Source organism: Rhinolophus sinicus, chromosome 18 (assembly GCF_057876585.1).
Source record: "Rhinolophus sinicus isolate RSI-liver-muscle chromosome 18, RSI-T2T, whole genome shotgun sequence".
NCBI lineage: Eukaryota > Metazoa > Chordata > Mammalia > Chiroptera > Rhinolophidae > Rhinolophus > Rhinolophus sinicus.
The window spans coordinates 4446308-4472167 of record NC_142518.1 but is presented as its reverse complement, the minus strand read 5'-3'; the positions used below and the strand labels follow the sequence as shown (position 1 = coordinate 4472167).

The window sequence follows — 25860 nt, the reverse complement described above, 5'->3', positions numbered from 1 at the left end:
TGTTTTGGTGGCTTGTTTTCAATCCCACTATTTGGGAAAGCATCAAAATAATCTTTATTCACTGAAGGAATTGTCTTGAGCAAGCCAGACATTTAAGAAAACGGTTTACTCCAGCAACAAAAAGAAACGCCAGGTACAGTAGCCATGCCCTCAGGGGCAACCGAGGGGGAAACAGGCATGACCCAGTGCTGTGGGGGAGGGGTGGACACTGGAGACGAGCCCCCCGTGATCCTCAGGGGCTCTCAGCACAGGTGAACCCCATGTTTGTGGATTGCCACTGCTCCCATTCTCCCCAATCTCCATGCTGTCCCGTGGCTGCCTTTTCACCATGCTCTTTCCTTTCCCTGCACTGTCTTCTCCCATGTGTTCCCCTGGCAAGTTCAGGCTGTCCTGAAGACTTAGGTCAGGCATCCCCGTGTGAGTTAGGGTGGGAGAAGTCTCCTAAAGCTTTGCTACTCGATCTCTGCTCTCTGGACCACCGGGAGCCGCATCTGGGAGGTTGGTAGAAAAGGAGACTCTCCAGCCGCACTCCAGGCCTTTCGGATCAGAATGCTCATTTCAATGAGCTGCCCAGGGTTCCAGTTGTACCGTGAAGTGTGAGCAGCCCCGCCCTGGAGCGCCATGTGCACGCATTCGTTATAACACACGCCGTGTTGTAACTCTTTCTGAACCCTCTATGAGATTGCAGTCTGAGGTCAGAGGATATCTGCTTCATGGATGCGCCCACAAGGCCTAGGAACTTAGTTGGTATTTAATCAGCGTATCTGAAGACATAAAAAGACGTTGTTTCCAGTGGAGAGGACGTAGGCATGGTTACAGATTCTGAAGTGAATCGTGTACACATAGGAAGTAGATTCTTGCAAATGGCTGGGATTGACCAGGGAGATTAGGTACAGAAACAAGAGAAGAGGGTTCTGAATCATAAACTGTCAGCATTTGGGAAGAGGGCGGCAGGGGGATGGGAAGGAAGGAGGTGCTCTCAAAGGAGCAGGAGAAGGGAACCGGGAATATCGGAGGCAGGCCATGACCGGGAAGAGGACTGCTCAAGAAAGAGGCTGTGCAATCGTATAAAACGCTTCAGGTCCTGACATTCGATGAGGCTTAAAATTCTGGGTGTGCCATAAATTGGGAGGTCTCAGATGGCTTCACGCGGCTTTCAGTCAGGTGGTACGTGGGAAAGAGTGCTTGAGTTAGAACGTGAGCAGCAGGTGATGTGGAGACATTTGGCAGTGAAGGGCGTGGCGATCAGGACCCTAGTTTGAAGGGCAGTGGTGGGTCCAAGCAAGGATTTTCTTGGGAAGAACAAATACGTGTCTTCTCTTTCTATTGGGTGTTAAACCCCTGAGAACTGTTTCTTGATGGTCTTTATTTTCTCACGATGCCCCTTTTAGGTAGTCCGTCATCTGTAGGAATCCATTATCTGTGTTTTAAGTTGTAAAGGACTGAATAAAAGATCCAGGGGGCAGAATACATATGATTATAAGACAAATCTGAAAACAAGTGAGCAGTGAAGTGACTTGTTCAAAGTTACATCAGGGAGTAGAGCTCTTGTGTCTCACTGGGGCCAGGACTAGGGTGAGGCAGATGGAGCAGCCTCTTAAATGTTGGACACTGAGCCCTCGCTCACCCTTCCTGTGGCCCTGGGATGTCCAACTAATTGAACTATTTTTCTTTGCGATGACTAGGATGCACGTATTTGGGGAGAGTTGACACTTTGCAAGTTTTTCAAATATAATTCTCTCCTCTTTAGTATTCTGTGTCCTCTGAGTGCCAAATCAAATATTTATTTCATGCTATCTCATTTTTTTTTAATCACAAGAAGATAAGTTTTATGACTGAGAGTTTTTTCCAGAAGAGATTACAGAAATAAGCAGTGATTTTAGTATGTCTACATCAGGGAGCAGGGCCACGTTATCTCCCAATAACTAAAGATGAGCTCCTTTTGTTAAACGGTGTAATGAGGAATTGAGAGCTTTTTGTCTATTTGGGAGGATGAAGTGTCCCATGGTGAGCAGAGTGGCCTTGGTCCTGAGAGACAAAATTTAGAAACCTGTTTGTTCAGTTTCATGATAAAGGCTCTCTTTACACCAGGCAGAGAAAGTTGAACACTCGGACAGTCTGTGCAGCGTTGCGGTGGAATGTCTTCAGTGATATGGTGTGCTTTGTTTTTCTCTAAATGCCAACTGAGCTCCAATGACTGAAAACAAAGCAGCAGGTCACATAGTTTTTCAAGGGGAAAGCAATGTACTTTTTTTGGCAAGTGTAAGCATTACCACACTTATTTGATCACGAGAGAAATAAATCTTGGAAACATGTTTTTAGCAATTTCTAAGAATATATTTCTGTACCCCCATTCCAAAAAAATCAACGACAGAACTCCTATTAAGGAAAGAATACCATAACAAATTTTTTCTTTCTGCCTCGAAAAATGTTGCCTTCAGGCCAGTGTGGTCCGATGGCTTGAAAGTACTTTAAGATAATAAGATTTCACCTGTCATTTGTTTAAATATTTAAAGATGCTCCTTTATGGCCTAGCCATTTTTTTGGTATCATTATGCTATCCTTGCTCTATGATATGGTCTGCATACAAAAATGGAAGATTCTTCCAAATGTTGGCAATTAGTAGTTTTTTTATAGGCCTGCAAAGAAGGAGCTGTGCAGAAATGGAGGTGGGGGAGCAAGGGGTCTCTGGGAGGGCATTTGAAGGAGACACTGGATGGGGAACCATCAATTCATAGAGAAACCTGTTTGCAACAGTGAGTATTATTAGCCTGACGTATCCAGCTTTCTGAGGAGATCAAGTGGGTCCACCCTAGAGAAACTGAGGCATGCACCGAAGTATAAAGTGGGTGGGGAAAAGGCAGCCAGGTGGGGAGCTGGTGCCTGGGCTCTGTAAAGAACAGGGGGAGGCCCATAAGCAAACTGTGGTTCAGCCAAGGATACCTCACAGGTTAACGAGGATTTGTGGTCACTGACTTTCTGCTCCAGCTATTTTTCGCACGTGCACCACAAGTCAGAGAATAACCTAGTGATTTTGTGCTCACCCTGTCCCCCTATTCTGAATTGGATGAAAAGATTGACTTACCAAGATGCTCAATAATTGAACGGCATCGATAGTCTGGTAGGGAGTGATGCTGTTGGGTATATGAGGCAGAGAAGACCATAATTCATGGTAGAGGTGTGTCAGCAGGAAAGAGACAGGTGGAGAGAGAAATGGGAGAGCATTTGCTGCGGGGAGAGACTTGGAGTGTCTGGGAAGAAGCCTGTGGCAGCAGCACAGGCTGCAGTGGGGGAAGGGCAGCATGAGATGCTGAGAAGTCAATGCCGCCATCTTTCTCCATGAGACTAGGACGTTGAGGGGACGGATGGGACACAGTGTGAGTGATCTTGAAGACACTTGGTCGGTAGACAGCACAGCTCAGTCGATCGATCCCTGACCTGCATCTCATAAATGCAAGATCCATTTTATATCTTAGTGCACTCCAGATTCCTTCCACTGGTCCGCCAGGCCCTAGGTGCTCTGGCCCACTGTGATCAGCAGACTTTAAAGATGGCCCTGGTGACCCCTGCCTTCTGCTAGCCCTAGCCTTGTGGTTTCCATCCTTGTGGATCTGGGTTGTGACTCACACATGCAGGTAGAATCTGTACGGCAGAGGTGATGGGACGCCGCCTCTGTGGTTGGGTTCCAAAAGGCTGTGATTCTGTCTTGCTGCCTTTGAGAAAGCACGCTGCTGCCCCTCCTCTCTCGTCTCTCCCGTCCCGCCGCTCACCTCATTATCCTGGATGGGACAGGAAGAAAGGAGTCTCCTTGGCAGCGTCCTGCACATCTGGGGGACCCAGGGGGCTCACCTGCCCTCGCTTTCCCCCATGGAGAAAGCACGGGGAGAAGGTTTGTCCTGGCACCGAGCTGTGCTGCCATGGGGAGACAGCAGGCTAGCGTCACCCTGTTCCTCTTACCCTCTTCATCGTGACTAATCTTGTTGTTGTTTTTTTCCTCCAGTGGAATGCTGGGAAATCTGTGTCCCTTATGGAGAAGTTTGTGGAAAATGCCTATTCTGCCGTTTTGCTGGCATCATTCTCTCTTGCTTTTCTTCTCTGCATTTATGAGTTTCGATTTCTGATTTTCTCTTGACTGTTCACACTCGATTTTAGCAAGATTCTTCTCTGGGTCAACGACTTCTCTTTCTATGTCCTAACTAGGAATTGGTACCTCATTTTTTGTAGGACGACTCTTGGTACTTATTTTCCTGTAGGTACATATTTTCAACTTTGTGGGCTGTACGGTCTGTTTCACAGCTATGCAACCCTGCCATTGTAACATGACGGTGGCCACATCTGCAGTATGTGAAGACTGGGTGTGGTTCTGTTCCAATAAAACTTTATTTATGAAACAAGTGATGGACTGGCCTTGGCCTCTGGGCCTTCGCTTGCAGACCCCGCCTAAATCTGTGGCCTGTTCCCTGGCCGTGTTAACCCAATGCTACCCTGGGAGGAGGGTGTGGCAAGAGAGCATCACAGCTGTTTCTTTTTGACTCTCACTTACCAGGGAGATGACTGGGAAAGTGTTACCTGTAGACACGTCACATTCGCATCACGCACTGTGGCTTCATTGCTGTGTAACCCTGCGGGCAGTATTAATCTGTCAGGGTGCACACATCGGTGACAATAGTATGAATCGCAGAGAGTGTTTTTCTCCTATGTTTTCTGGTGGAGGAGCCAGGCAGGCACCGAATGGGATAGGTTGGAAGCTGACTCTTCAGTCTTCCCAGGAATCAAAAATCAGGGTTGAACAGAAGATGAAATAGAGAGAACATGTGGTGTTTGAATGGAGGGAGCCCCCTGAGCTGACGCTCAGATCTTGTATCGTAGCCCCAGCTCCCTCTTCTGAAAATCACCAATCAAACCCTTGTATGGAAAGGTCCCAGTGCCCTTCGTGTCCTGGGTCTTGTCCTGTAGTGGACATGAGCAGTGTTTGCCGATTGACAGAGGGCCGATCCCGTATTCCTCTGCGTGGCTGATTCGAGGTGACCGCACATATTCTGTGACCATCCCCTGCCACTTTCCCTTTTCAATGAGGCAACCTGGGACTGTCCCTCAAGCTGAGCTGACGTTCAGCGTGAGCAGCTTGAGCTGTATGGCAGGTCAGGTCTCGGGTCCCAGCCATCTGAAAGTCCTAATGACTCATGGGCACGTGTGCAATTTGCAGCATGGGCTTTCCTTATCTTTCCATTATGATGACGTGTTAGAGGACTTCTGGGTAATTTCTCCAAGTAAGTGAACAGTTAGTTTTCTCGGGTTGTGGATGGACTGACATGGTGTGGAAACTGGGCTGCATGGTGGAGTCTGGCTTTGGAGCTGGTGGGCTCTGGGTTTGGATTTGTACCTCTGCCCTCACTCTGTGATCTTGGCCCAACTGCTTAATCCTTCTGAAGACAGTCTTGCTTCTAAAAAATGGGGATAATAATCATAACTTTGGGGATAGGTGTAACAGTATGAAACAGCGTAAATAAAGCTACTGATACAATGCAGTTGCCCAGAATAGTTGTATATAATACAATGGCATTATAAGAACATTTGAGTGGACTGTAATATCCACGTATTACTCGGTGAACAATGGACATTCTTGATTTAGGTCAACCCAAGTATTGCAGTAAAGCCATTAAATGGAAAAATTCCATTGGAAGCAACTTTTCAATTTCAGGTGAAATGTGCAAGAATCAGGTCGGAGAACACAACAACTAGACCTGTCTGTTATTATTAATTTATTTTTTAAAATTAATATTCAATGCGGTGACAATGGTTAGTAAAATTACATAGGTTTCAAGGTGATGGAAGGAGACCCGACTCTGGGTGGTGAACACACAATGTGATATATAGATGCTGGATTATAGGTGCTGGATTACAGAATCGTTATTTCCCACTCCCGTTCGGCGGTCGTCAGCAGTCATTTCAGTAGGTCCGCCCTCATTCAGGACCATAACCAGCTTTGTCAGAGGTCCACACTCTGTGCTCAAGTGGGGCTCAGCCCTGAGAGGCAGCACTCTGGCTGCACAGCAGGACACAGGAGGAGGCTTCTGGAATGCCCACCCCTCCCGGGCAGCCAGTTACCTCTGAGAATCCGACCACGGGTCCTTCTTTCACCGCGTGATGACAGTTTGCATTGTTTTAAAGGGACCACACAATAGTACTTACAGGGAAAATGACTTAATTTCCTGGAGTTTTAATTTTGCCATCTGTGCACCAAGGAGGGTTGGTATTTTTGGTCTCTGAGATCTTTCCTCAGCTCTCGTATTCCATGATTCCCAAGGCCTGGCCATTGCCAGAATCGGGAGGGTTGGATTGTTTTCCCAAACGCCCATTTTAACCACTCAAACCGAATGTTACTCTTGCTCTCTCTGAGAAAAGGGAACTGGTTTATTCTTCATTCCCTGTTTTCTAACATCTGTTTTAGTGCTAGAAATTTACAGGTGCTTATTAATAAGAACAAACTATTAACAACATCAAAGTATGTAATTCATCGTGAGCTAGAAGGGAAGATATGGAAATAGGTCCGTGGCACTGGATGTCACCGTGTTGCATTCATGGAGTCTTTACTTCACTTGGATGATTTAGGGGCCACGCTGTCCATTCCACCCACACAGACCGCCGTGAAACAGCATGGTTCACACAAATGATTTAATACCACGGCCATTAGCCAGCCAATGCTCGACTCAGCTATGACCTCATGTCTGGAAGGGCATTGCTTTGGCTTTTATTTCTTCAATTGCAGATTTTTTAAAAAAGCCTAGCACATGACAACATGTCTCCCCATCAAGTTCATAGCTTCTCCACTCAAAAAACAACAATAACAACCCAACAAAGCAAAGCCTTCTGGTACACACCCCATGGTTTCAATTCCTGGGTTTTCAGTGGTAAATACCATGTCACTAGAGGATGATTTAATAAATCACTTCACAATTCATTAAAAAAATTTTTCTATTACTGTGTAAAAAAAGGTCTGCCAACGTTGTGAAGGCGGATTAAGGAGTCCACTTCTATCTGAGTACCTGTTCTGTATAACGTTTAATAATGAAGAAAAGACATCTCTGAAATGTATTAACTCCTTTTGCGGTGGGAAGTAATTGGTCATGGGAGGTTCCCATCAGCCAGCACTTGAATTTCAGACATATAAGCTCTGCAGGAAAGTTGAAAAGCAATTAGAAATATGCTACCGCCTGCTTTTTACGAAAGTCCTGCGGAAGTCATCAGGGGACACACAGTCATCTCCTAGAATATCTGACCTATTTACTTGCCTCCCTGCTGTTATTTCAGCTGATAACTGCAATTATTCAGATCATGTGAACTCATTCCATCGTGTTCTTTGACTAACGTCATGCTAGAATTAATTTCCTAATCATTTGAGGTGCTTTAAAATACTGTGAGCTATGCTACATTCATTAAGGACTGTAATTGCATCTAAATCAGTTATTCCCCATTGCTTGTTTTTCTTCTCCCCGGTTTTCAATAGAAAACAAAGAGTTCTCTCTCCACTCCGCCTCCCCCACCCCCTCCTTGAAGACCTCTGGTCTGGCAGCTGCAGAGTCCCTGTGGCGCAAGGTCTGGCTCCTGCAGCTGGTGGCTGTGTATTCCCCAAAGCGCTGGACGCTGAACTTCACCCCAGAGCTTTGCTGTCTCCATGGCAACCGCAACAGCACTCAGCGTGTTGCCGGGTTGCCAGCTGAGGCTTTTGGCATTTCCTTTTGGAATAGGAACCCGTGGAGATGGATGGGACAGAACGGATCTGTGTGTTCCTGCAAACATTCATTCTACATTCCTGAAAATCGAGGAACATGTCAGTGTGTCAGGAGGATTTGGTTTTGAGACACACTCGCGGCATCGCTTAGTAAAGGGGATGTTTCTGTTCCCCCAAGGAGTTCTTTTTAGTGCCATCCTCCTTGCATATGAGCAAAGCACACCTGTGAAATTTTATCCGTTTCTACCCTGCTAACGCCCTAGTGTTGAAAGATGGACCCGATAGTTGTGGGAGATAAAGAATGTTCCACCCTGATTGTCACGAGTGGCCTATGAGTACTGAAGCCTCCATCTCTGTCAGTGTTTGTGTTTCTTGCTGCATCTCTGACCACAGTCGTTTGTGCCTAGTACGGAACTGTCTATCCATTCCTCCCTGTGAGTTATAAGGGAAGAGTCAGGGCGCTGAGGTTTTCACACCCATTTTCCCGTAATTTTGTGTTGAGCAGACACTATTCACTCTTTAGTGTATTTGCTGTGTAGAGGACGCAGTACAGAACTCTGTGTGCAATTGCGTCATAGCCCCACCATGGCAGCAGACCTGGCTGTGATCGCGGTGACGTGTCCTGGCTGCATCCTGCGTGCCTGGCTCTGCCAGGGGCCCTGCCTTTTCGCCTCCACACCCCACAGCCCTGTGAACGAGGCAGGACGGGCGGTCACTGATGTCCCTTGGTGTGGCTTCCAGCGGTCTGTGACCAGTGTGTGTGGTCGATGCTCCTTCCCATTGGTCCACACCTGTAATATAGTTCAATGTTTTCCATGTAACACCTGGAAAGAGTTATTATTTCCCTCTTTTACAATCTAAGGAAAACCCCAAATTTACAGAAAAAGACTTCTGGAAAATTAGCTTTTCACAAATGGCTAAACTATTGAAGTTCACCTTTGAGATTGATAACAGTGGTACTTTAGTTCAAAATTTTGAGAGCCATATTGCAGAAAGAACTTATGCAACTCAGACCTCTCTCCCCAACATTTAAAGACAAGGCTGCTTTTATATTTTGACATTAGTACAACCCACACACTATCTACCAGGGAATGTAAATACACATACATACCTATACATGTACATGCATATGTGTGTGTGTATGATCTTTTCTCTTGGTTCATTGTGTGTGGGTACATTTAGAAGGAACTTAAGGGGATTTGCAACAAGACAAGTGAGTGAGACTTTATGCTATTGATCAAATGTCCAAGTGAGGAATAGCTATAACAGTGATGGATGGGTAATCCTTCTATTCAGACTCATGGACTATATTCTATTCTCCACAGAAACTGGGCAGCAATGTTTGCCACAACCTCGTTTGCTGAACTGCAAGCTGATGAGTCAAGTTAGCGAATTATAAAGGGATCCTTTGATTTAAAGGGAGAATGGGCTGCCTTGTCTCACTGAGGGCACACACAGTGTGGTTCGGTTTATAAATTTAAATTTTGGTTCGATCGTTTTATTTTAAAAGCACAGTCGGGCTTGGAGAGTTCTTGCTAACCACTTTCTCCATGCCTGACAAGTGGGTAAAAATGTGTAATAAATGCAATTGCTCTGAGATGGAAAAGAATGTGCACATCATTGGCAATTTTAGAGAATCATTATACTTTAATCTCCTCACGTGCTCTTGTCAAGTGAACACAATTCACAGACAACGTTAAGGCAATTTAAACACAGCAATTTTGGGTGGAACTATACTTCAGATGGAGTCTATGAAAAATGTTTAAGATGAGTAGTTGCTCGCTCTCAGATTGTGGGGTTAGGGTTTACGTACTAAATATAAAATCACCCTGAAACTTCTAATAGTAACTTTAAACCCTCCAGTCCAGTCTTATAATGGACGTTAGTCGTTTACAGTGTATGCCCATCCCTTCCCATCTACCATTTTTTCATTGCTAAAGAGTGGCACTCGCAGCCTGGCATTTGACTCTGGGAATTCACCATTCAGAAAACTCAAGGGGGAAACTCACTTAGAGATAAGAATATTCACATATATTTTTATTGCTCATTACTTGAAAACTGTTGCATTCATGTGACTGGTAACATGACAATGAGTGATTCTAGTTAGCCTGTCCTATAAAAGAGAAAGAGACAAGTGGATTTGTGACGATGTTTAGCAGCAAAGAAAGAAATGTTCTTCACCCTCCCACATTTACCGACTCCCTCAAGCGGGAAGAAATTAAGGCTCAGAGGATATGCTTTGGGAAAACAGCCATTGCTGAAATGTGTGTATGTAGACCCATGTGCACGTACATTTCATTTCGGAATGGGACTGTCAGGAAATCCCACGCAGCCCCAAGTGATGTACGGAGAGCGTTTCTTTTGCACAATCCCCAGCACACCTAGAGGAAGGGCATGTACTACTCAATGTGAGGAAAGTAAATCGTGTTGATGGATAGTAGCAGGTCACAGATGCGTGAACGTGGCCAGACAGGGAGACACAGTTAATGGAAACTTGAGACCCTCACTAGCAACATCAGGAAGAACAGTCAGGAACTTTTGGTAAGAAGAGGACTGAGCAAAGCCAGAAGGTGACATGCCAGTTGGGGTCAGTGGGGCACCAGGTCTACGGGAAGAAGGAGAAAGCAGTGGGTAGGGTCCGGAGACCCGGAAGGCCAGCTCAGGACTCTGACCTCCACCAATCCATCCCTCAGCATGGCCTGAATAACATGTCATGTTCAAGTATATACGGTTAATCACTTTGCAAACCTGAGATAATTTCACCTAGTGGACGTCTGTTGCAGCTTTTCAAATATGTACTATATTTTTTGTGATTCAATAGAAAATTATCTCTCTCTTTTTTTTTTTTACACATTATTGTTATAAGAACATGTAACATGAGATTGACCCTCAATAAATTTTTGAGTGCCTAGTACAGTATTGTTAACTCTAGGCACAGCAGATCACTAAACTGTGTTCGCCTTGTACAGCACTCTATCCACGGAACAGCATCTCCCCATTTCTCCCTCCCCGCAGCCCCTGGCAACCGCTCTGCTGTCCGCTTCTGAGTCTGACGACTCTGGGAACCTTGCTTACATGGAATTACGCAGTATTTGGACTTTGGTGACTGGCTGATTTCATTTAGCGTGACGTCCTCCAGCTTGTTGCAAATGGCAGGATTTCCTTTTTTTGCGGCTGAATTATATTCCATTGTAGGCATGTAGTATCACATTTCTTTTACCCATTTTTCTGTTGGTGGACATTTAGGTGGTTTTCATAGCTTGTCTATGGTGAATAATGCTGCAGTGCACATGGGCCAGGAGGGAGCCCTGTGAAAGCCTGAGTTCAGTTCTTTTGGACATGGACCCAGAAGTGGGGTTGCTGGATCATATGGTAGCCCTGTTTTCTGTTTTTGTTTTGTTTTGTAAATTCCAGACTGTGTTCCACTGTGGCTGCACCAATTTACATTCCCCCCAACACTGTATGAGGGCTCCCTTTTCTCCACATCCGCGCCAACACTTGTTATTTCCTACGGTTTGAAGACAGCCATTCTAACAGCTATAAGCGGATAGTTCCGTGTACTGGCTAAGCTGAAACGGCAAATTGGAAACACAGCACGAGGACAGTTTTAGGGTGTGACGCAAAGAAGAATTTCCCAGCCGACGTGGATCAAGCACTTGGCGGACGCTTCATTGTGGGTGCTCTTGAAATTCCATTTCTTTGGAACATTCAAACTTATGGAAAAACGATCATCTGGTGTAAACAGAGCTCTAGCACTTTCAGAAAAAAAGGAAAACCCATAACGAGTGGCCTTCTGAGGCCAACTCCAGAATTAAAATACCAGTTTCGGGGTAACATACCCATCGTACCACATTCTTGAGGAATGGATTTCAGCATGGACCAGTGGGAAGCACTTGTACTTGAAAATGACTTCCAGCTGTAATTCCTGCAAAGCAATGACTCCTCTGCTTTTCATCCTCTTACCTGTGAAAAACCATCACCACAAGTTGTCAAGAATTTCACCTGACACAAGTAGCTGTTAATACAATACCACAGGTCTGTGGGTCCACATGAAAGTAGGTGCAAAGATCTTTCTTCTGCCGGTTTCCTGTCTCTTAGGTCAGAAAGGGAGAACCTCTGAATTATGTGGTTTTTGGAAGCTGTTGCAACCCCCGACACTTGTGTTTGGAAACCAAGACCACAGGACTCTTTTGGCAAGAGGAGGGTTGGATGGGAGTGTGTGGTCACATGCAGTATCCTAGGATGTGTCATTGGCATCCAAAATGCTGCTGGAGGATTGCACGTGCTCACAGATCCCTTCAGCACAGAGTGTGGATGCTCTGGTTGAGGAAAGCCAAGAAGACTTCATTTCAGGATAGCGGACAAGTGGCAAATGAACATTTGGTACCCATTGTGAGTCGAACCAGGAGCTACGGGTAGCAGTCAGTCGATCTCAATCAAAGAATGGAATTGGAAAAATCCTCTAGCTGAATATAGAACAAAGATGGGTGTGATCCATGTCGCCTATCTGGGGACAGAAGCCACAAATGGGTATGTCTCCTTTACCTATGACAGGTAAATAAGAACGAAACAAAGCAAAATCAACATAGAGCATATGGAAAAGTTGTGGATGTAAAAGCACTATTATTCTGAAAACTCAGGAGAGTGAACTTCTAATTTTAAGCAAATTCAAGGCATATAAGGAATCTTAGAAAACTGTTTAGCATCCAAAATATGACACCAGGCCATAGACTAGAGAATGAACTCTTAAAGGGAAAATAAGGTAAAATGAAAGCAAAGAACAACGGGATGAAACACGATGGGTAACATAAGAAAGACATGCAAGGAAATTAGAAATGCAATCACTGGATTAAAATGGGCATCAGAGGCACGTAAGATTGCTTTGACAGGGGGAAAAAAGACATTAAAAGTTTTCTTCACTTTCAAAAAGCACTCCTAAAAAATGGGTTGACATTTGATGCGCTTAAAGAGAGAAAAAAAGTTTATCTGCAAGTCATGAAAAAGTCAGTGGTTCTCAGCCCAGTTTCCTTCCTTCCTTTGTTTAGGTGACATAGCCCTTCATTTATTTTGGGAACTTTCCTACCTGCGGTTGCCAATGAAATAAAACTGTGTCATCCAGTGCAAAATGGACTATGGGGTGTGTAAGGTCATCAATTTGGATACCCATCGTCTGAACAGAATTGAGTACGTGACCCCAGCCAGTCTAGTGACATTGCTACCCGGTACTTTAGTCAAGATATTAGGAAAAAGTAATGTCTGTGTGACAATCATTTGTGTCCGGAGTTGTTGACAGGTATCTGTATTTCTATGTGGAAAGCTTACTTGGGAATCAAGCTAATAATAAAGAGGATAGAAGAGGGGAGAGCGTGAAATAAGACTGTTTCAATGACATGGTTTGACCTTGGGTGCATCTCTCTGCACTTGAGTCTTTCAGTATGTGAGTCAGTATTTCTTTTTTGATTATATTAAGTGAGTTGGGTTTTTGTTGCTTGTAACTGAAATAAACTCATATAATCTCAGTCTTTCCTCTGAAAAACTAGGTATCATAAAATAATGGAGAAGCACCTACAGATTTCCAAGAAGAAAACTATTATAATTTAAGAATTTTATACCAAACTATGGTGACTTTCCCGAGTGTAAATTCTGGGAAAAGGCATTCTGAGATATACGGGGGTCCAGAAAAATATAGCACCCATGAATTCTTCCTGAACAAATGTTTGACCTCTTAGCCCAGTTTACGAACATTGATTCAAACTGCAGAACTTGGTTCGGTTTACAGATCTGGTTGAATAGCTGCCCTCCATCTGCTTCGAGAAGACTCAAATTCCTGCTGTGCCCACAGCGCCTTCTGAGAAGGTAGGGGATGGTCATCCTTGCTGTAACATGAGCCAGTCACACCAAAATTGTTCCAACTAGGGATGGGAGATTTACACAAGTGGAATGTTCTGAGCTTGATTTACATGTGTGCCCACAATCACCTCTCTAAACTGGGTGATAGTGGGTATACCCAGGAGATACTGTCAAGAAATTTGAACATTGTACATTCAGGATGTCAGCAGTGAAACACACAGGGAAAGCTCTGTGCCGATTTTAACCATATTTTTCTTTAAGGGTTATATTTGAATTAAGAAAATGAACAAACACATCTTTATAAAGTTATACCTGTTGCTTTATAAAGTTGATGCAATGTAAAGTATCCTATATAATCCTTATACATAAAAATATCATAGGAAAGATCAACGACACCCAAATGCGAACAGTGGGAATGTTTATGATCTCTGTTTTTCTACCTTTCGGTATTTTTCTAATGTCCATAAACTTGTGGTACTGAAGGAAAATAAAAAAAGAAAAGCTAGTCAGCTGAAGATAGGAAGTGGCCGCTCAGGTCATGCCTGAAGGTACTCTGTTGATAGCAGATGTGGATTTCTGGCCACGTGACGTGTTAGGGGCGGTCTTGGCTTTGTGTTTCTGTCTTGAAAGGTTGGAGGTGAGAGGGGCTATGTGGCATCCAGCCGTCCCTGGGCCTTTGACACATGAGGGAGTCCTTCTTGCCCCGTCTCTGCTGATAAATGAGAAGCTGCCATGATTCTTTAATGATTCTGTCATGTCAGCCCTGGCCATGGATGGCGCGTAATTAATTACCCATCTGTACGGATGAGTAATGGCGCCCTTTTCCCAAACTACTCCACGTTCAGCGAGCATCATGGAAATCCAACACAGGCATCTCCTACCCTATTTCTCAATGTAAAAATGCCCTTATAACTAAGAACCGTTTGAGTATTTGCACACTGTCTCTCTCCCATGCCACCCGTTTGAGATCCAAGCCAAACGTCAGAGCCTTACCCTGAAGCCAAGGACGACAGACCAACATAAATTACATAGCATCGCATCAGTCGCACCAGAGGCTATGTAGTCAAATCTTACTGGCTTCTTGCAAACTCTGGGCATTATAGAAGTGCAGGGGAAGGACTGTGACCCTGTTGCATGTGACATGCGACTAGAGTGTAAATGCAGTCGCAGGAGAAACAGCTGCCACGACCATGTGGACACTCATGGCCCTTGAGAGACGAGATATGCAGCCAGAGAAATGGAGCAAGGAGAGGTCCACGTGTATGCTTTCATTCTGCGATCACTCAGGTGATTGCCTACTGTTGGCGGTTCCCGCCCTGGGGCTCAGGCGGGACATGTAACTTTGGTTCCGATACAGAAGGATGGGCAAGCCAGCCTGTCCCTGGTCCTAGAGAGTCTTCCTTTCTCCACAGTGAACACTCAGGATCAGATTTCCCGCGTCAGAATGTTTGAGGAAAATCAATTTTGTGGCTGTTGGGCATTTCAAATGTCATACATTTTTTTATGAGTTTGATTATCTTTGCACAATTGCTGACAGCTCATATCCTAAGGGTCCAAGGAAGATGAAATTCTTTCTGTCTTCAAATGGATTAAATATACACAAAGCAGAGCCTACATCATACAGTTCAAAGCCTTGTAGTAGGAATACAAAGATAGTTATAAATCATCAGAAAGATTTCATGAATAAAATATTTTTATTGATCAATAATTGGTTCATCACACAGAAGCGATCTCTATTAATAAGGTGGAAGAAACTGCTAAATTAGGTTTATGAAATGAAAATATAGATTGATTTTTCAATCTACCCGTAAGTATTGCTTCTTCCCATTCCTAAATATAGACATTCCCCAAAGAACTGTGTTTCCTTCCTTCCTCCTTTCCCCTCAGTTTTTCCTCTGATAGACTTGGATCATGCTCAAGGGTTTCAAATATCAGGTGTGACTCCCCAATTTTTTTTTGACTCCCCAACTTTTGCTTGTAATAAATTAGTTCTACACGTACCTGCCAGTGTCTGTAATGTGCCAAGGTGTTTCTTAGGTATGCAGGACACAGGTGAGGTCTCTGCCGCCTGGCTAGCAGCCAAAACTGACCTTGCTTTTGGGGGACTGAGTTGGGGAGGGAGCGAGAGGGGCTTCTGCGGGGGCGGCCGTGCTCTGTGTCTTGGCCGGTGACTTCCACGCAAATGTTCATTCTGTGAAAACTCAGTAAGTGCACTTGGAAACAAAACCTTTTCATAGCACTGCCGCACAGAGAAAATGCACGTACATCCTGGTGAATTTTCACGAATGGAACACAACCATGCAATCAGCAACGAAATGACAAAATAGAAATTACTGACACCAGACAAGCATCTCTGACTCCTTTGCAGTCCATCTGGCCTTCAGAAAATAAAAAATCAGCTGTGTTCCTGTTTGCACTTTATGGCTCATACAGTTTGTTCGGTTTGGTACCTGACGTCTTTCACTCACTGTTGTGTTTGAGTTTCACTAATGCTTTTGCGTGTGATGTGTTGCTTATTCTCGTCATGGAATAGTATTGTGTGGTGTAAGTACACAGCAGTTTATCCATCCATGCAAGATCTGATGGTCACTTAGGTGTTTTTACTTTATTTGTCATAGTGAATAAATCTGCTGTGAACGCACCGTGTATGTTTCTTGGTGAACATATGTCAGCCTGTCTGTTGGGTGTATTCCTGGGAATGGAATTGCTGGGTTATAGGTCTGCATGCTTTCAGCTTTATTTGATACTGCCCAACAGTTCCTCAGAAAGGTGCAACAATCTGTACTTTTACGCACATGAGTGTTGTTACACATTTTTCGCAAAAGTTGGTGTTGTCTCTCTCGAATGAATTTTAGCCATTCCGGTGTGTGTAAGCTGCACACTTGTACACAATTTTCTAATGGCAGAGTTTGCTTTCTTTGCTGCTGAGTCTGTAGTTCCTAGACCCATGCTTGGCAAATAAGTAAGCTTCCAACAAATATCTGTTGGATACATGACAGACCCTTTATTGAGGAAGGGCAGGCTCTAGACACACAGAGATTTTATGAGGAATTTTCGTGTAGGATGGACTTTTACAAAGTACCTGGTGCTCAGTGTTTAGTAATTTTTTAATTCTATGCTACCACCCTCCTCTTTTATCCAAGTCTGTAGCAAAATCTGTTAGACGTGGGGAGGGCTGGGTTAGTCCTGCTTCAGGAAATGAGGGGCAGGGGGATGTCCCTGGGGTTAGGGGGGGCAGTGGAAAGGGCCATGTGATGACACATGTAGGTCACAGAAGGGTCTTACTGTGAAAGCAAGGAAGCAGGAGCTCAGAGTGAGAGCTGGTGGGCGAGAGCCCAGAGATTCTCAGCCCCAGCTTGGAACCTGACGAAAGAGTTGATAGGGGCCCGCAGTTCCCACAGAAATGGGTGCACATTTATTTGTCTGGGTGTCAGAGGAAAGGGTGGTGCAGGACAGGTGCATGCATCCATGCAGTCGGCACTTAAACACACACACAAACATGCACGAGCCACCACACGTTCACTCCCACCCACACTCTACCACGGACACACTGCACGCCGGGAAGTGTAAGGGAGCCGGGAGTAATTTAGAGCTTGTGTCCTTCACGTCTCCTGTTTATCACTGTGGTGTTAGGTGAGAGAAACCTGTGAGCGAGGACGTAGGAGTCTCCACTTCCGCATTTCCCAGTGCCTGCCTCGGCGTTCCACGTCTTGAAGCAGAATTCCTCTGGATGCCTAAGAGATGGGGGAGTATGTTCCCCTCTCATTACCTCCGTTGTCGTGCCTCATGGGCACCAAGGACCAGGTTTGAAAACCACGGACTGAGTGTATCACCCACTGCTGGTAACATAGCTGCATTTTCACAGGTGTTTCCTTAAGACTGTGTCTTAACCCTCGCCACCCCCAAATTTCGACCACGTGGTAGGAAATGAGTGGTGGGCAGAGAGATTGTGGAGAAGGGAGCCTTAAAGCATTTCTTAAATCCTTTATTGCTGGAAGAAGGTCCCTGCTGTCTTGGGAAATCTGGGTGCTTGCCCTGGATCGGTGTTCAATTAACAGAATGACCTTGGGGCAGTCAGTGGAATCTCTCCACCACGGTGTCCAGCAGGGTGGAAAATTCGTGTTTTCAGGCACAGTGTTACTGAAAGGCTCTGTGTAGAAATCAGAGCTGGCTTTGCCTGAAGCTGGATGATTGGGCAAGGGGAGGGGGTGGTGTCTGCACCCCAGTCTCCTGCAGGACCCCCTGAGAATCTCCTCAGAACTCTAGGGGCTTTCAGAGTGCAGGGCGAAGCTCGCTGAGCTAGCAGGCTTCCGAGGTCTCATCAAACAGTAACAGTCTGGGATTTATTGCTTCTCCGAATATGGATGCTCGATCCGCCTGCATGGTCTCTACCCTGGTTAGAATTGGGTCACCTGCTATGGGAGATGCCGACCTTTGTGTTATGCTGGCTAGGTGGGAGTTGAAGACCTTGACTGAACTTTGAGCACTGGGGCCACCAAAAACGTAAGGAATGTTGTGTGCCAGCCAAGGCTTTTATTGCCCTATTTATAACTCTTCCGAAGAAGGATTGCATAAATTCCATCCATTCTGTGAGGCTCTGGTGGGGTGGAGAGTCAACAATGCCCTTCATTTTGGTCTTCCTAAGAGTCCCATTTTCTATGCTGTGGGGGTGGGCTGTACACAACGGTGAACAACGAGTGACTTTTGTTACTATACGAGGTATTTTCTAAGCCCATCTGAAGAAGACGGGGTATGTGAGTGTTCGGCGTTTTAATCAGATTAGATGTCAGATTTTGTTCCTTAAGCAATGGATGAAGTGGGAGAAGAAGGAAAGTAGAACAAAATCCAGCTTTTCTTCAACTGAAGGACATTAAAATGACAGACAGTTAAGATCTTGAAATATGCAAACAGTAGCAAAACACAGCTAGGCAATTCCATAGCCACAAGCTGCCTGTTAGAAGTCTGTAGTGAAGGGCATAATATTATACATAAGGGAGAAAAAACATTCACTTTTATGTTAATTGTGTCGATGTGAGAAACGTCCAAGCCTGGAGAGAATTTTTGTAGGATTTTATTTGAGCCAAACTGACGACCGTCTCCAGGAAGCAAGCTCTCAAATGCTATGGAGAATAGCAGTTTGGCAGTTTCTTTCTTCATTTTTTTAAAAATTAGTGTTTATTGGGGTGACAATGGTTAGTAAAGTTACATAGGTTTCAGGTGTACAATTCTGTATTACATCATCTATAAATCCCATTGTGTGTTCACCACCCAGAGTCAGTTCTCCTTCCATCACCATATATTTGATCCCGTTTACCCTCATCTACCACCCCCCACCCCCTACCCCCCTTACCCTCTGGCAACCACTAAACTATTGTCTGTGTCCATGAGTTTTTGTTTCTTTATTTGTTTGTCTTGTTCATTTGTTGCTTTCAGTTTTATATCCCACCTATGAGTAAAGTGTTACGGTTCTTGACTTTTTCTCTCTGACTTGTTTTGCTTAGCACGATAATCTCAAGATCCATTCTTGTTGCAAATGGCAGTGTTTCATCTTTTCTTATGGCTGAGAAATATTCCATTGTGTAGCAGTTTCTCCTTTGCATTTGTGATTGAGGAGGGAACATAGGAAGATGACATGGAGGGGGAGACAGCAAGGTGGGGTTGGGTTACAGGATAGTTAACAGGACCGTGTACTCTGTTGAGGTCCTTTATTTCAGAGGTGTGTTAACCTAGATACACAGAAACAGTGGACAGGGCTGGCTTAAAACCTTTTACTAAACAAGTTACATGCCTGCACGGGACTATCTTCCGTGACCTGTCCCGTTAGGAATCTATGATCAGATTCCCCTGTGAGGCTACTTTCCACAGAACCCCTTTTTCATCCACAATTGGACTCAGGAGACAGTAGTATTTGCCTAAAAGACTCGAAGGTAATGAACTGACACACAGACGGGGAAAATGGTAAAGTACCTTCATTCAATGGCCTGCATTTTTGTTCTCTCGAAATACTGCTATAGCTCTAGCTGACATACCCACAAAATCTAATTTTCATATTCACTAATGTTCACGTCAAAGTATTTTACAACTTCAGGTGTCATTTCCCCTGTGGCCTTTTGGTTATGTAGACATGTGCTGCTGGGTTTAAAGATATCTGGAGACATTACATTTATTTCATTTTGCTACTGACTTCTATTTTAGTTCCTGTCTGGTCTGAGCACATAGTCTCTTATGATTCCAATTGCTTACAACTTGTTTTATGGCCCAGCATATGGTCTATCCTGGGGAATGTTCCTGGCGCCCTTGAAAAAACGGCATTATTTAGTCATAGTTTGCGTAGATGTCGTCTGTAAATGTCAGTTCAGCCAACTTGGCTAATAATGTTCAGTATTTCCTCTTAACGGAGACAAATGTCAACTGTTTAGGCCGCCTTCAAAGGTTAAGGTCAAATGATGAGCAGGGATCACTGGGTAATTTTCCAGATAAACAGAAAACACCTGCTCCTTCAACAAAGCCAAACTAGACCCAACTTTTTGTTATTGAGGTAAGAAATAAGGATATTTGATTTGATTTAATTATCTACATTGAGCAAAGTTAAACTTCCAATTTACTTTTCCTGTTAAATTATGACAAGATAAAGATCCCAGAGACTCTAGTTGAAAAGAGCTATTCTAAGGGTTCTATGGACATCTCATAGTGGTATATGTATCTCTGTCTACTTGTCAAACTGATAAAAGGAACATTTTACATAAAAATATATTCCACATATCACACAGAGAGACACCTTAAAACTCTGTTAGCAAGCTACTCCGGGACCATGTAAAATATAACACAATTTTTAATACTCTGACATGACCAAATTTGACCAGATTTCTATTGTATAAAGTCATTAGACGCGTTAAACATATAGAGTTACCACTCATGTAATAATACTTAAGCGTATATTACAATCCATAATTTTACCCCTGTTTTCTCAGTAACCGAATTTTTAATTGAATTCTGAATTTCACCAGACATATTTTTTCAATGCTCCTTCCCTCCTGTCCAACTGTGTAGAGTTACTCTGCGCTGATACAACATTAAAAACACACAAATACCTCCAAATGCATAACTCTTTGATGTATAACCTTACGCCGTGCATTTGGCCATCCTCCCTTCTCACGTCCTAGTTTTCTGTACAGTAGTAGCAAGTAGTCTGTTTAGTGCAGAGATGCCTTGCCGAAGCCTGGGTCAAACTAAAGTTTGATAACACACTGGAGAAGAAACTATCAGTTAGATATGTGAATTCCTGTGCGTCTGCCCAGGGTCCATCCAGACGGAAAAGGTTCGTTCTGCAGCTTATGAACTGCGATGGGCCGTTCTTCATGTTGGAGCTCCACCGGGTTATTGTGGGGTCACAAGAACTCCTGCTGCATGAAGAGAGCAGAGTAGATGCTCAGGCCCCAAGAATGCGCAGCTCCGTCTGAACTCTCGTCTGCGCAGGCCGTGGCTGTTGTGTCTGGCGTCTGAAAGAGAATGTAGCTGCACGGCGGCAGGGTGTGGCGGAGAAGCCCCGTGTCTGCTGTCTCTGTCTCTGTGACAATGTCAGATGCCAGTGTCACTTCTCAGTGTCAGACACTCATTCACACCGGACGGCTTTCTAATTGATCGGGACGCACCAAGCGTGTTTATCAGAGCGAAGCTTTGGAAATAAATAACCACGTTGCTCCCACTTCTTAACTTTTGTAGGTGACTCAGGTCGTTGAAGAGTTTCTTCAAGCCAAGATGGTCTTAAAACTAAACTCAGATATTTAACGTGTTGTTTGGCAGTGAATTGTCATTAAGCTTGGTGGTTTGCCCCCAGGACACTTTTGGGTATTTTGAGCAGTCTTTCATTGTCTTGGTGATTGTGAAGTTGTACTGCGTCTGACAGGGGCTGAGGGTTCCAGCAAATACACCAAACAGTGCAGCCTGATAAGCCAGATGGCGTTTTGATCTCCAAGTCAGTAAAAAATCTATAATTCTCTGAAGCTAGAATTACGCAATTTTACAGGTAAAGCAGAGTTTTTTTCCCCCCACAATTTTTACATACATTGGATTTTTCCAGACTGTAACTCTTATGTAATTTGAGGGTAAGACCGTCTATTGTTTTATTCATAAGTTTACAAAGGGTATTGCACCGTTTGGGGGAATCATATCGACAGCAATAATACCACTCATGGTGCTTGAGTTGCCATTTAATTATTTCATACAGATAGGTTGTATTAGTTTGTCATCACACTTCAGAGAGCTTTGTTTTGACTTCTGAATTCCTTTCTCTGTAGTAACCTGCAGTTGCGAGGGGAGGAAAGCAGATTGGAAATTGCATCAGAGTTAACAAAGAATTATGGCTATACCCAGAGATTAAATAAAGAAATAACTAATTTAAAATATACATACCAGTGTTGTCTACACATAATTGAGAAAAGAGCTGGCCTCTGTTATGCCAATTATAAACCTGTTTCTATGTTTCGAGAGAGAGAGGAAAAAAACCCAGCAGTCCAGAATTGCCTACTGATGTCTGCTTGGGAGGCCTGGGCGATTCTTTGCAACCTCGTCTTTTTTGAGTGTGGAACAGAGCCTTTGGGACTCATAAAAATATACCAGTAAGCCGAACTACTCAAGTTCAAGTACTGTGTAATTTGGGGCTTTTCCATTATATTTCCTTCCATGTTAAAGAGCTATTTTAAGAAAAAGAGCTCCATTGCTTTCCATGTTGTTAGACTTAGGGTGGCCGGTGTACGGTGAGTACTCCATATCATAGAGATGTGCGTGACTCTGTCCCTCAGCTTAAGACAGAGATTGATGGGGAATATAACCATTGTATAAGGTGAATTTCCCACAACAGATGACAGCCCTACATGGGTTTAAAAGAGCAAGAGTGTCTTACACGTTTAAAAGTACTGGGGGAGCAGTTGCATTGAAGAGGAGACGTTTGGGGTGAGTTTGAATCAGATAGGATTTTATCAGCTGCGACAGAACAGTGATACTATCAGGGACATAGGAGGGAGAAGTCTGGCTTTCCTGCAGATCGGTCAAATAAAAGGAGAACCATGTGACAAACTTAAGAAGTGTGGGACGTCGTAATATGGAGGCCTTTGGAGGTGGCATTAGGAAAATGCTTGTCTTCCATTCGTCCAATTGGAAGCACTCCTATATTATACAGGTGCTAAGCCATCGGTCTGAAGCATTGTTTTCACGGACTGCTCCCCTCCCCCACCCCACCGCTACCCCCATAGATGGGCCTGGTTATCAGTATCTTGTGCTTCTGTTTTTCTATATCTGGATATAATCGTGTCCTTGTAATTATGTTTTAATTTAATTTCCCTTTAGTTTCTTGATACATTTCCAATTAGGTTGTTTTAAGAAGACAAATGCTAGTCTGTACCCAAAGATCAAATACATGATAACGTATTATGCCGATATTCTCATTAGGAAAGTACTTGTTTCAGAATTTACTAACAGATGCTATAAAACATAGAGATTAGGAGGAAAATCTCTACAAATGTTGAATTAGCCTAGTCAGGTTCCTACTAGCTCCGTGTCTAGCTTTACAAGGTGTGACAATTAAGTTCCTGAACTTGCCCCTGTGCGCTTACATTGGCAGCACTGTACAAACAGCTCAGGAAGGTGTCATAACCTTGGTGTATCAGTGTCTCACAGCTGTGTTCATGTAGATGTGTGGCGGTGCCTTGCTGAGTGGCGTTCATTATTGTTGCGTGTTTTTGTGTGCCATTGAGAGAACATCTGAGCTTGAATTACAGCAATGAACAAACATTGAATTTCTTGTTAAACTTGGCAAGAGTGGAAGTGCAATCAGGGACATGCTAGTCCAAGTTTATGGGGATAATGCCATGAAGAAAACAGCAGTGTACAAATGGGTTCAATGTTTTTCTGAGGGGAGAGAACGCGTCACTGATGAAGAGAGGTCAGCGTGGCCAGTAAGCAGCAGAACTGACGGAAACATTGCAAAAATTTGTTGAATTGTGCGGACGTCCCTGATGAGCATAGCGTTTGAATCCCTAGACGCAGTGAGGCAGATTTCTCTCCCCAGACTGGGACATCTCATCTTGTCTCCAGCCTTCACATTTGGATGGAATCACACCACCGGCTCTTCTGGGGCTCCAGCTTACAGAGGGTAGGTTGTGGAACTTGTCAGCTTCCAGAATCCTGTGAGCCAATTCTTATCATAAATCCCCCAGTGGTTCTGTTTCTCTGGAGAATCCTGTCTAATGCACTAAGCTAAAATCAAGAGGTCAGTGGGGCTGGGTTTCTTTTGGATGCAACTTGCTTTTTCCAGCTTCTAGAGGCCGTTTGTCTTCCTGGCTTGCGGCCCCTTCATCCATCATCAATGCCAGCAACGGCTGCTTGAATCTCTTATGCTACATCACTCTGACACGCCTTGTCTGTAGTCACATCTCCCTCCTACCTCCCTCTTCTAAAGATACTGTGGTGACATTGGTTCCACCTCGATGACCCTCATCATTTCCCCATTGTGAGGTCCTTAACTCCCTCACAGCCCCAGAGTTCCTTTGGCCCAGTAGCATAGCACAGTTACAGGATCTGGAGAGCGTGGCATGGATATTCCTAGGGTCTCTTATTCAGCCTGCCACAGAAAAGAGATCTCCTTCCTAGAGTTAAAAAAAAAAATAAAAAATCTCACGTTGTTTCCATCTCACTTGGCCAGCTGTGCATTCCACACGAGGTAATGTTCTCTGACAGCTTTCTGTATTTCATAAATGAGCTAGTGCCCCTGGCACCCTCCCTCTGTAACCCCAGAAGCACTGTGTTTCTAACCCCGGCATTTGTATGCAGGGAGCGTGCTGAGCATGAGTCTCAGCCCACCTCTTTCCGGAAGAATGTACATTAAATGTTGTATAGCTAAGTATGGATGGGGAAGAGCTATTTCATGTGAAGCAGTACGGAAAAGCAGATTACGTGTCTCGGAGTTCAAAACAATGGCTCTTGATTACAGGTGCTGAAGTACTTTGCTAAATAATGCATGCCACATTTTGTCGTATTAAATTTGATGAGTGTATCTCCAAAGGGATTTATTTATATAGTGATCCATCAAGGAGTAAAATGGTAAGTGAAAGGCTCCGATATTCACCCAGTTATGACATATTTGCATTTACCTTGGAACAGCCTTCCCCGAAAGCTACTTAACAATTAAAATCAGAGATTTTTTTTTTTTGTGATGGCACTGTGTCTCAATGATGATAAGAGATAGGAAACAGATGGCAAGCAATGGGAAAAAGGCAAGGTTTTGTGAATGTGCTTAGTTGAAATAAATGGAGTGTTTAAAATAAAAAGCCAAACCCCAAAGTAACAAGACAGGGAAGTCTCAAATCTTTGCTTTGATTTTCTCGGAAAAGCTTCTGAGATGAAACTTGGATGGAATTTGACAGGGAATGTCTTTCGCATGTGCAACATACAAATCTCCCAAGACAATCCTTGGAAAGAATTGAGTTTCAAGACACCTGTGGAAAGCCATAACTTGAATATTAACGAAGCTATAAAAGGGGAAACTAGACCTTGTCATGAAGAGATGAAAAATGTGGATGAAGAAAAATGCCTGGTCAATGTCAGACCAGAATTCGGAACCCTCGTCTTTAAGTATCTTTGCACTATTCACTATTCTCTCTTCTGATTCTAGAACACTGGTGAAATCTTAGACTTTTCACTCTATCCTCTATAACCTCTCATATTTTCTTTCCTTTTTTATGTGTGTCTCCACTCGTTTTTGGACTTATCTGTGGTTCAATAAATCTTTCTTCAGTTGAAAAAACATATTAAGTGAAACATGCAGGTGCTTGGGCTGTCAATCCTTTATGTTTTTCTACAATTCCGGGAAAGGCCGTAATCCATCACTCCTCCTGGGCTTGGAGATGGGGTTCTGTGTTTTGAGCAGAAGGACTGGAGTCTATTAGAGACTGTTGGGGTTTGACATGACGTCTTCTTTAGCTGCTTTCTGAGGCACTCTTGGAAGACAGATAATGACCGCGTTTGATGAATAGCTGACATTTTCTTTTGCATTGGGGGAGGGAAAAAACATTTCACCAGGCATGCTGGAGTTTTGCCTACTCAGGCTTTCTCTATCAATAGCTGAGTCTCTCGGAAAAATAGTTAAAACCTTTTGTCTATCTGATGTCCGCTGTGGTGTCATCTTCTTGCAGATATGTTGGTCTCCCCTGTAGCTTTGCCTCCTCGCACAGACCTGGGCTGGGCATGGGACATTCTCTGTCTGTGACACTTATCTTCATTCT

At 44.1% G+C, this 25860-nt stretch overlaps 1 protein-coding gene across 1 annotated transcript in view; it reads left to right on the top strand.

Annotated features, from left to right (window-relative positions):
- Nucleotides 1-25860, top strand: part of ANOS1 (anosmin 1) — a 412806-nt gene that overhangs the window by 100201 nt on the left and 286745 nt on the right. The window contains exon 3 of the mRNA XM_074323216.2: nucleotides 13512-13588. The gene's annotated coding sequence lies outside the window, so the exon portion shown is untranslated. The remainder of the gene's footprint in view (nucleotides 1-13511; nucleotides 13589-25860) is intronic.